The sequence below is a fragment of the Echinops telfairi genome, unplaced genomic scaffold, assembly GCF_000313985.2.
Source record: "Echinops telfairi isolate 266 unplaced genomic scaffold, ASM31398v2 ScPeMD7_23;HRSCAF=83, whole genome shotgun sequence".
NCBI lineage: Eukaryota > Metazoa > Chordata > Mammalia > Afrosoricida > Tenrecidae > Echinops > Echinops telfairi.
The window spans coordinates 25,889-36,293 of NW_022103920.1; the positions used below are offsets into that span (position 1 = coordinate 25,889).

The following is a 10,405-nucleotide window of genomic DNA, read 5'->3' on the forward strand; positions in this document are numbered from 1 at the left end:
GGAAGGTTGAGAACCACTGTTTTACACAGAAGGCCTGCCCAGGGCACCATCTGCAATGGCAGAGCCATAATTTAACCCCAGTACTCCTGTAAAGAGTTAACTGTCTCGGAAACTCATGGGGAAGTTTTACCCTGTCCTATCAGGTTGCCATGAGTTGGCATTGTCTCCATGGCGGTGAGTGAGAGTGTGAACGAGACCACCTGACTCTATCCAATATTCCCAACAAAAATGGAGGCTCCTTCTAGCTATTGGACCTGGCGTGAGGCATAGGGGAGACAACACAAACAGCTTCTTGCCATTGGGACCTTCATCCTTTCAAAGCCACACTGTCACATAGCCATGTGTGGCTATTTAAGTCTGAGTTCAATTTTAGTTCTACCCAGTGTGCAGAACGCTATGGGTGACAGTGGTGGCTCAAAATCCATTCTACACACGGATTAAGACTCTGGTGAATCCCCTCCAGTCATATATAAGGAATGTGAATAGCCCTTTTATCAGACCAAGAGCCAGGGACCTCTGTCAAGTTGATTATGGACGATGTAGTTAAAATATTGTATCTTAGCATTTGATCTCCCTTTGGACCCATTTTAAAGCTGTTTAGGTTTTTCTTTTTCGTTATGTGAAGGGGAAATGCAAATGGATTAAGCCCTCAATACGCTCTGATCATGAACCATGGATATGAATGGTCTGCCAACATGTAGATGCTTTGGGCAGTGGTTTGTTGCGGGTGCAGTTATGTTAAAATTTATCGACCTTACGATCCATTGAAATTTGTTCTGGTTGTTAATATTTTCTACTTTCTTTTCTATTCTGCTTTGTTATTCTTGTTAGGTTTTGTGTGGTTTTTTTTTTTTTTTAATGTTTTTCTGTGTATGAAATCCAGGGCAGGTAAATAAATTGATCTGGTAACTGGATTAATGATTCCTTGGGGGTTTGGCAGGGGCGGTTGGAGGGAAATGGCGAGCTAATAATGATGAGCACAAGAATGAAGACAAGGTTCTAAAGCTGATGTGGTGATTGTACAACTCTTCTTGATGTGTTTGAACTATTCAATTGTATGATGTGTGAATTGTGCATCAATAAAGCTGTTGGAAAAAATAAAACTAACAAAATGGGGAAAAAAATCTGTTCTTCTGCTATACTACTCCCATTTTAGGAGCTGACCCCATGGCACCCTGGTGGGACAGGCCCCTAAAATCTGGATTACTGGTGGTTGTTTCCCACACCTCTCTATAGCCTCTCAGTGCAGCACGCCACCATGTGGTTTGGATGGTAAACTACCAAAGCACGCCCCCTGCCGGCCTCTGACCGGTGGCCCCCTCCTCTGAGTGTTCTGCCCACTGCACTGTTTCAGGAGGAAAAGTCAGGAGGTCTGGGGATCACAGTGCAGTGCTGCCTTGAAGAAGCTGCTGGCTGGTGGACTGGCAGTGGCAGTGGCAGCGACGGCAGTTCAGGGCAAGGGGACGACAGCAGGCACAGCAAACCAACTCCAAGCCCCTCTCGTGGAGTGCGGGGTAGCAGTTCCATCGTGGTAAGAGCAGGGGAGGCTGTGGATGAGAAAGCTAGGTGTGCAGGCGGTCCTGGCCGTGTGTCTCGGCCTGGACCTTCCAAATGTAGCCAGAGCCTGTGAACCCACCTTGAAGGCCTGAGGGTGATCTCTGGGTGGCTACATGGGCAGAAGAAAGCACAGTGAGTTGCGGAAGCAAGAACACTACCCCTATCCACCACCCATTGCAGGGACTTGAAGGCATGGTGCCCATCTTGTCCAGAAGACAAACCCAGGGCCAAAGGGGGTTAATTACAAAGGACCACATGACCACACTGGACAGTCAGGCTTCATTTTTCTCCAAAGCCCTGGGGTATTCCCTGGACCACCAAAGCTCCCTATGCCTTGACCCTACCACAAAGAGCAGTGCTTGGGTCAGGCACAGCACACGCAGCAATGGGCACTCCGGGCCACAGTGCCACCCAGCCTCCACCTGCTCTGGGAACTGGGGCTCTGCTTGCCTGCCACCAAAGAGCTCCCTCCCTTCACTCCCACCTGAATGAACTGCTTCTCTATCTTACCTGCCTAAAACAGGGGTTTGTCTGCTGGAGGGGTGTGGGGGAGCAGGTTCCCCCACCTGAGCGGGAGTGCACTGGGAGGGCCACCGGGCTCCAAGGGGCTGGAGCTTTGGTCTTTGCTGCTCATGGGGCCTGACCCTTGACTCTCAGGTCCTGCTGTCCTGTTCCTCAGGGAGCGTGCTGGGGGCCAGGGCTCCGCAGTGAGCTCCCTGGTGCTGGAACTGCGCTGGTGAGTGGTCAGCGCGGACCACCAGGAGAAGCTCTTGCCACACTCACTGCAGATGAACTGGTGAGGCTCTCAGGCCCTGTGGCCTGTCACCTGGGCCAGACCCACTGGGGCCAGCGGAGACCATGCTGTGTGGGAGCAGGGCAGCTGGTAGACCAGGCTGGTAGGGGCGGAGGTCCCGCTGGGGGTGGAAGGAGCGCGTGCCCTTGCCCTCAGTGCGCGCGTGTGGGTCTGCTGGTGGCGCGCCAGGTTAGGTTTCTGGCTAAAGCGCTTGCCGCACTTGGCTTCTAGCCGGTGTGTGCATCCACTGGTGGATCTTCAAGGTCGGCCACCAACTGAATCTCTTCCCGATAGGGGGCAGGGCACTCCGTGGGGTCCAGGAAGTGGTGGGCACCTGGCCTGCCCACCCCTACTCCTGCTCAGGGGCAGGGGCCTGCTTGCCTTGCTGCCCACCCACCCACCCACCCATCCAGGCTCTTCTTGTCTCCTGATGGCAGAAGGTGTCCCCATGGTTGGGTACGGCAGGTTTCTCTCCAGGGGCACAGCCTGGGGGCAGGGCAGGCAGCAGCCTTTCCTGCTTCTGCTTCATCTTCATCCCTAGCCCACCTCCTGCCAGAGGCCCGGGGGAGAGAGGGTGGAGAGAGAACTCACTTCCAGACGTGATCTCTCACTGCGTGATGGCGGAGAGGACAGGCCAGGAGAGAAAGAATAGAAGAAAGGGCAATGAGTTGTCAAACTGCAGTCTGTGGCACAGTCCCAAGGGACACACTCACTCCTGACCCAGCTGCAAGTGCAGGACGCCCAGCCCACCCTTTCTTCTGACTCACTGACCACAAACCCAGGCCTTCTGACGACTACTGCCATGCCAAGCCCGCACATTACAGACCACTGGGGACTCAGCAAAGCACTCCACTGAGGGCAAGTCTCATGACAGAAAGGGGACAAGCAGAACCCTACAAGGATATATACCAGGCAAGGGCTGGGAAGACCCCAAATGCAGAGCTTCCGCCACCCTCCTGGTAGCAAATGGTGCTGATCAGGGAAGCTTGCTCCAATCTGGCATCATTGCTTTACTGCAGCTTCTTCACGCAGGCAGGCTTAGCTGAATCCACCTCCGTCCCTACCAGCCCCAGGCTGGGCTGCCATCACCAACTCCCAACCCTGTAATCCCTGGTCAGTCTGGCACCCACCTAAGACCACCAGGGTCACTGCATTAGCAGGGCCCATGAGATCTACCACAGATAACAAAGACCTACAGTCACTTATGAACTCTCAAGGTGTCTCAAGTTCCTAAGGCTGCCATAACCTCATTTTCTCTCAGTTCTGGAAGCTAGAAGTCCAAACCCAGGGTCTGGCAGAGCTAAGTCCTGTCAGTTCTAGGGGACCTTCCTGGTCTCTGTCAGTGTTTACAGCCCCAGGCATTCCTTGCCTTTCTTGGCTTGTAGACAGACTCTCACATATAAGTCCTCCCTTTGTGTATGCCTCTCTTCTCATAAGACACCACTCAAAAGGGAGCCCTTGTGGCAAAGTGGTTACGCCTTGGGCTGCTAACCATAAGGTCCAAAGTTTGAAACCACCAGCCACTCTGCGGAAGAAAGACAAAACTTTCTACTCCCGTAAGGAATTATAATCTCAGAAATCCATAATGGTGGTCTTTTTCAATCTCTTTATTTGTATTTTCGCTTTAGATTATTATTTTCTTCTTGCCATTTTGTTTTTCATTGTTTCTGTTGGTTTCCTAGTTTGTGAAGCACAGGAGTGGAAGCAGAGACAATAACGGAGGCAACAGTTTATCGGGGCTGTGGAGAAGGGTGAGGGGACCTGGAGAGCACACAATGAATGCAGGAGGGGAAGCGATTACTAGAACTGATTGTGATGATGTATATATGAGGGGGTGCCCCTCCAAAAAAAACTGGAACTTTTTTCAAATCTATGGGGTTTTGTTTGTTTGTTTGTTTTTACAAAACAACCTTGTCACCTTCAGTGAACTCCTAGGAGCACAAGGAGGAGAAAAGAAGTCTCCAAGGTCAGCACTGCTCCACACTAGACCAAGACAAGACAGGTGAGAGGCAGGGAATTATAGGCTTCTACTCTTAGGAGGAAGGTTGCTGCTATAGGCCTACCCAGCAGTGTATTCAAGGAACGCCAAAGTGTAAGGACATGTCAATATAGTACTCATATGTAAATAGGAGTATATAGGACATGTATATACATAGTGATATGTATATATGTGCATACAGCACATGACAATATATAGTCATATGTATACCCCCAAGGGTAGCAAGGGCCTTCTTAAAATGTTTCCGGAAATCTCACCCCAGGCACTCCACTGGCCCAACCTTGCCCCTTCCTCAAACTCAAAGACCATTTCAAAGGACACGATTTGAGTCCAAGGGCGCAACATTCTGCCCTAACATACTCTATGTCGCAGGGATGACACGCGCTGCCTTCTGCCACGTGGCGCTTGAGGGGTGAGCACAGCCATAAGCGGTTTCTATCGATAAAGGCATCTATGTTGTAGGAATGCTTTTGACTTACCCCTGTATTTGAAAGTGGTGATTTAATTGTATATTGACATGTTTGTGTTTCTTCCGATGCACTAAGAAGCTAACAAGAGGTATCCAATCTGTGGTCAGCAACACACCAAACATACACTCCAGGGAGCAGGAACCTCTGCCCCTGAGTCCACCATGGGTGCCCATGGCTGGGAGGCTGTTCTCCCTGGGCCTGAAGGGCTACCAGCGTTTTCTTGCCCCCCCCCCCACAGAGAGAGGGGTGGGGAGAAGGTCAAAGAAGTGTGAGGGTTCAACCTTGCACATTCCCCAGGGCCCTGAAACTGGTCAGGACGGCTGTCGGGGATTGAATGCTGTCCTTACAACGTCCATTTAAATTTGACTGGGCCACAATTCCCATTATGAAGTAATTATCCCCATGTTGTGATCTGATGTAATTACCTATAGAATGTTAACGGGACCCTATACATGAGCAGAACAAGGGAATACTGCATGGTTTGGTTTAAAATCAGTTAAGGTGTGCATCAGGGTTGTATCCTCTCGCCGTACTTGTTCAATGTGTACGCTGAGCAAATCATCCGAGAAGCTGGATTGTATAAAGAAGAGTGTGGCATCAGGATTGAAGAAAGGCTTAATAACAACCTGCAACGTGCAGATGATGCACCCTTGCTGTGAAAGTGAGGAGGACTTGAAGCACTTGCTGATAAAGATCAAGAACTGCAGCTTCAGGATGGATTATAACTCAAAGTACTGAAGACTAAAATCCTCCCAACTGGACCAATAGGTGACATCATGATAAAGGGAGGAAAGATTGAAGTAGTCAAGGATTCTGTCCTGTTTGGGTCCACATCAATGTCCATGGAAACAACAGTCTAGAGATGAAAAGGCATTGTGTTGGGTAAATCTGCTGCCTAAGACCTCGTTAAAGTGTTGAACAGCAGGGAGCTTGCTTTGAAGACTAAGGTGTGCCTGACTCAGTCCCATGGTCTGACAAAACAACAAATCTGTCTTGGAAGAAGTATAGCCAGAATGCTCTGTAGAAGTGAAGATGGTGAGACTTTGTCTCATGTGCGTTGGACATATTGCCAGGGGAGACCAGTCCCTGGAGAATGACATCACGCATGGTAAAGTAGCAGGGCAGCCAAAAAGAGGAAGAGTCTTGACAATGTGCACTGGCACAGTGGCTGCCACAATGAGGCAGCCGGTGAGGGTGGCGCAGAGCCAGGCAGTGTTCCCTGCCACTGTGCAGTTGCTACAGGTCAGCACAAACAACAACATGGTGTTGATGAGGAAGAGTTAAAGGTTGGATACTACTTCGGCAGGATGTAATTAAAGTTCTATTAATGAGACATGATACAATCTGCAGGATTAAGTGGTATTTCACATCAATCTCCTTTGAGATGTAAGGGATCACATAAGGGGGCAGAGGGAAGGGCCTGACTACCACTAAGAAAGGAGAGCCCTGTCCGGACAGGGCAAGATATGACAAAATAATAATTTATAAATTATCAAGGGCTCATGAGGGAGGTGGGAGTGGGGAGGGAGGGGGGAAAAATGAGGACCTGATGCCAGGGGCTTAGGTGGAGAGCAAATGTTTTGAGAATGACGAGGGCAATGAATGTACAAATGTGCTTTACACAATAGATGTATGTATGGATTGTGATAAGAGTCGTATGAGCCCCTAATATAATGATCTTTAAAAATAAATAAATAAATAAAGTGTTAAGAATTCAAAAAAAAAATTTTATCAAGTGTTCACGAGGGAGGGGGGAGCGGGGAGGGAGGGGAAAAAAGGAGGACCTGATGCCAGGGGCTTAAGTGGAGAGCAGATGTTTTGAGAATGATGAGGGCAATGAATGTATAGATGTGCTTTACACAGTTGGTGTGTGTGTGGATTGCTATAAGAGTTGTATGAGCCCCTAAATAAACGATTTAAAAAAAAAAAGGAGAGCCAGGTATGGAGTGTGTGTCCTGAGAACAGGGTCCCTGTTCTGGGACCCGCCTGGGTCCACAAGCAGATATGAAGAGATTCAAGAAGGGGCCAGAGGAGAGGGCCTAAGACAGAGTTCCAAGGAAGCAGAAGCTGCTGGGACGAGGGCCTTCCTTGCAAAGAGAAGCCCTCACCTAGAGCCGCTCCCTGGCATTGGACGTGCAGTCACTCGTACATGGCAGGACCGCTGTTGGAGCAGCACTGGACAAGGAGGTGGTGGCTGTGAGCTTACGCCTCAGGTGGGCGAACACCAGGAAAAGGCCCTGGGCCTGCCCTTTGGAAGGGGTCTTCAGTCATCACACAATGAAAGAAGAAGGTGGCTGAGAGAGGTGAACGCTGAGCAATCTGACCATGCAGAGTGAGTCATAAGCCAGCCGGGCAGGGCAGGGCATGGTGCACTCCTGCATGTGGGCCTCTGTGTCTGGCTAGTTGCCCTGGGCTGGCATGCCAGCTCCCGTGTCCCGAAATGTCCAGAACTCACTCCACCCAGAGACACTGACGCAGGAAGTCCGGCTGTGTGAGAACTGCGGAGTCTGGAGCCAACTGCAATGTCAGATCAGCTGTCCGAGAACACACAGGGCTCCTCTGAGGGGAAGGGGCAGGCTGGGGAGCGGCCTGACCTCACTGGACTGGGCCTTCAGGGACATCTGGGCTGCCGCACGGCCCCCCGCATGCCTCCCTCTGCTCCATCAGGCTGCCCCTTTGAAGCTTCGTTTCATGTTTACCCCGATCCTTGTCTCTGTCGAAGGCCATTGAAAGGATTGTCCTGGTAGGAGACCCTCCACATGAGCAATGAGGTCCATGCTCTAGGGCACCCCCCCTCTCTGAGGGCCCAGGCTGGTGGCCACGCAGCAGGCAGGTGGGGAGAGCTACACCAGTCACATGCCTGCAAGGAACTCCAAGTGCTGACTGCTGACCTCATCACACTGGCCTCACCAGCTTTCCTGAAAAGACCATGAACCGAGTGACCCTGAGCACGCAGTCCTGATCATGGGCCACAGGACTTGTTGGAACCAGCTGAGCGCCAAGATTCTGTGTTCAGCGAGCAAGCACAGGTTCTCCACCCATTCCCTTTGGAGCCCACCTAGCCTTGTCCCACTGTGGCCCCCACGGTCTTTGCCCTTTTGCTCACCCCTCCACAACCTTCCCTAGAGGAGGCCTCAGGATGGGGCCAGGCTACTGTCCTGCACAGTCACAAGTGGCTAGATGGTCATCCACCCCAGACCAACGCTTTTGCCCCAAACAGCACATCAGCAGAAGGCTCCTGTGGGTTTGGAAACAGGCATGTTTAGAGGTCTGCTGGCTCCAGGTGTGAGTGGACACACAGACACAACCACATGCCACCCAGAGAAAGGAAGGTTGCCCGAGCACAGCTCTGCCATCACCCTCCACCCGAGAGGCAGGGCCATGTGCGGGGGCAGGTCATGCCTGGGATGCTGATGCCCATCTATATGCTGGGCTCAGGAATGGGGTCGGGGAACTGGCATCCTAGGGACAAGAGCACCAAGAATCCTGGAACAGGAGAACCTTCTGACCTTTCTCTATGGCCTGCTCCACCAACAGCCCACACCCTCTCTTTCCCCCCCCCCCCCGCCCCGTCCCCACCTTCCATGGCCCATGCCCACTTCTTGATGACACCAGACAAAGGCTGCCAGCAAAATGCCACTCCCTCTTGTCAGGAAAGTTCGTAGGAAAGTCACTGTCCTTCCCCACACCACCCTCAGGAGGCCATTTTAATGACCTCCACTGCCCAGCAAGTCCAGGGGGAAAGCACACCCTGAATTCACTGTCCCAACCCCCACCCCATGCCCACAGGCCGGTGGGGCAAGGGGACAGGCCCTGAGAGGACAAAGAAGTCTGGATTTGGTAGAGAAGCAGCGTGCAGGTGCAACTGCCCGGGGCTCCTCAGCAGGTGAGCACTGACATCCATAGAATGAGGTGCAGTGGGAGCTGGGGTTTCCCTGTGTCATCACCTGGGTGGGAGGCCCTGAGAGCCGACACCTGTCCACACTCCTCTGGCACTACTCACTCCCAGCAACCAAAGGTGGACCCAGCCCCACCTGGCAGAGCTCACTGGCTCCCCATAGGGCCTGCCATCTTCTTCCAGACCTCCACCCTCTGTCCCTTCTTACCTAATGCCAGTCTTGTCACAGTCCAGGTGCCAGCCCACCGGCATTGATCCCAGAGTCAGGACCAGAAGAATCTTCTGCGACCTGGGACCATCACCCTCTCTGGTGTCCGAGCCATCCTCTCTGGGGGCGGAGACACCCCTACAGGGATGCAGCCACCCTCTACAGCGGCTTCTCCCTTTTGAACGGCTGTCCCATTTTAATGTTTAAGCACTTTCCCGCCCCCTGTGCATCCATACCACCAAACACTAAACGCACTGCCGTGGGCAGCCTCCCCGTTCTCCGTGGCCGCAGCCGGTGGTTTTGAACAGCCGACCCTTGGGTGTTAGTGCTCGCGAAACGAAGGAGTGTCCCTCTGACACGCAGTCACGCCCCACCTCACAACCGGTGTCTGGCCCCGGCGCGCCCCTCCAGTCCACCGCCCATGACCCGCGGACCACCCAGCCTTCTCCTCCCGTCCTTCCACAGGGGGACACCACAGGCCTCCAGCCACACTGATCCTACAGCAACCGACGCTCCGCCCCGCGGCCCGAAACCCAGAACCCGGGCGCACAGGGCACTGATACCTGGAAAGAAGGACCTGGGCGGGGAGCCGGGGTCCGCGGGAGCGACAGCCCACGATCGGCGCCACGGCCCGACCAGTCCCAGGACCTGCAGGAGGGCGTCCTGATTGGCTGGCCAGTCCCGGGGCTTCTCGACCACCTGATTGGCTGTGTTGTTCACATGACTGGTTTGACCCGAAGGGAGAAGCCCAGGGCGGCGGCTTTGTTCTCCAGAGCTGCGCGTCGAGTGGGTGTGCTGACTCCACCCCTCGAGGCCGGAAGAGGGGCGGGGCCAGCGTTTACCTGTTCAACGCCCCTCCCGACGTGGCGCGCGAGGCGGGGTTCCGCTGTGGTCTCGGCTTCGCTTACAGCGGCAGCCTTGGGCCCTGAGCGTCCCACCGGCTCAGAGGGGTGAACTGGGGACCCTTGCCCTCCACCTGTCCTGGCTAGCAGTAGGGGCGAGTGGCATGGTGTCCAGCGTCCAAGAAGTGCCTTCCACTCCTTGAGCCTTTCTCATCTGCCCGTCCTGATTGAGAAGAAGCCCGTCCTGCCCCTAAATTCCTTGGGGGCCCAGCTGGGTCAGCTTGCATAGACCACTGGCGGGGGTAGGGGGTGTGTGTGGATGTGAACAGAAGCTGGTTCAGGACCTTTCTCCAAGGCTTGGTGGGAGTCTGTCAAGCTGAGGACAGAGTAAATGACCTGGTTATCGTGTCACAACCACCTACTAGCTTTCCTCCCCAAGCCTGCTTCTATTTGGGTCCCAGTAACACAGTGGGGTGGGGTGGGGTGGGCAACCAAGATTTTCTGTTTTGTCACTAACGTTATGTGCAGTCTTTACAAAAGATACTTTTTTTAATCGTTTTATTAGGGGCTCATACGACTCTTATCACAATCCATACATACATCAATTGTGTAAAGCACATTTGTACATTCATTGCCCT

The 10,405-nt window shown here is 53.0% G+C and overlaps 1 protein-coding gene across 1 annotated transcript in view; it reads right to left on the reverse strand.

Moving 5' to 3' along the window:
• LOC105979626 (zinc finger and SCAN domain-containing protein 2) overlaps positions 1-9,227 on the reverse strand; it is a 14,344-nt gene extending 5,117 nt beyond the window's left edge. Inside the window, exon 1 of the mRNA XM_013007542.2 lies at positions 8,926-9,227. The gene's annotated coding sequence lies outside the window, so the exon portion shown is untranslated. The remainder of the gene's footprint in view (positions 1-8,925) is intronic.
• Between the last annotated feature and the right edge of the window lie 1,178 nt (positions 9,228-10,405).